Raw genomic sequence first — 1637 nt, 5'->3', positions numbered from 1 at the left:
TCACCTTTTATCTACATGTGCACAGTACACTGGCTGTGGGTAGCCAGCTCAGAATCAGTCCCTGAAGTGAGGAGACTGAATTTCCTATTTTTTTTTCTTTTCTCTTAAACTATTTCAGATGGTGGTAATTCTGTGTGAAATTGTGCTCTGTTATTATCCTTATGCAGCCTGTTTCAGAAGTCAATTGCTCATTCATTCTCTTTGCCCAATCTGTCTAAATCATAGAATCCCTACAATGCAGAAGGTGGACCATTGGGTCTGTCCTAACCCTTCAAACAGCATCCCACCTAAACTCAGTGCATCACCTTAACACTGTAACCCCAATTTACCATGGTCAATTCACCTAGCATTGTACCCTCAGAACCTCAATCAAAAAGTAAAACTTGCTGACTTTACAAGTTCATGTCAGTCTCATTCATACCTTGTGTTGATCCCGTGGGAATTGTGTGAAATAATTGCTGGAATAGGGAAGGGTCCAGCAATTCCTTTCCCTCCAGCTCAGTCTGAACAGCATCAAGAAGCTGTGACTCTGGGACTGGAACAGATCTGCAGCAATCTCGGCTGGTTCTAACAAGTCAGTCTGACAGAGAGAGGGGTTTGTATGTGGATGTGGGGATGGCACGGGCTGGGTCCTGGTCTTGGTTCAACCCTCCCTGTTCCACTAAGCTGCCATCACCTGACTGGTCGCACTGTATACTGCAAAGGTTGTGCATCCTGACAACATCAGTCTCTAAAAATTGTCACATGCCTAATAAACGTGTGCCAGTACAGCTACAGTGCTGGCGTGGAATACAATGTCTACAGTATGAGATAACTGATATATGGACAGTCCACAGTGTGCAACGTATTTACTGTCTACAGTAATACAATATCTACAGTAATGCAACATCTATAATATTTGATAACTAATATACAGACACTCTGTAGTGTGCAAAGTGTGAACTTTCAACAGTGATTGCTGTCTACAGTGTGTGACAATGACATGTGGACAGTTAGCAGAGTGCACGTTTGTATTGTCTACAGTAATACATAGTCAACAGTGTGGGAGACTGATATTTGAATATTTAGCTGAGTGCAGCCTGAATTGAACACACGGGTGCACAATGAGGTGCTGGGTCCTTTCCAGTCTTTACCATTGGACGATGCACCATTTGTTGAACTCTAAGACTGAATGGAGCCTTGTGGAGATCTGTGTTAGAGGCAAACATTTAACAGACAAAACCACAAAATTGACACTGACAAGTTGACCCGACCCTGCAACCCGACATGACTGAGGGACCAGAGATGGTCAAAGTGAAATTACAGTGAATGTAATGGGAGCATCAAAAAATGGCCTTTTAGGGACTGGGAGGGAGATTACTTAATTAATCTTCCCTTACAAACGTGATTTCTTTCAGAGTTTTGTTAGCGGGATCTCTGCAAGTGTCGGGGTCGCCAGTGTATTTGATGAGAGTGGGACAGGCACACGTTGTGCAGATGGTCACTGGTTCCAAACTACGACCTGATCCTGACTGATTTTACACACACTGTTGATGCAGACCCTGTCATCCCCACAGGGGAACAGCTACAGCGCTGACCAATCTCTGACCCAGTATCAAACACAGACTGTCACTAAAGTCTAACGCTGGGAATAATTA

Source organism: Chiloscyllium plagiosum, unplaced genomic scaffold (assembly GCF_037043375.1).
Source record: "Chiloscyllium plagiosum isolate Xiang-an unplaced genomic scaffold, Cpla_swu_hap1 HiC_scaffold_47, whole genome shotgun sequence".
In the NCBI taxonomy this organism is placed as follows: Eukaryota; Metazoa; Chordata; class Chondrichthyes; order Orectolobiformes; family Hemiscylliidae; genus Chiloscyllium; species Chiloscyllium plagiosum.
The sequence above is the reverse complement of the archived record's forward strand: the minus strand, read 5'-3'. Positions refer to the sequence as shown.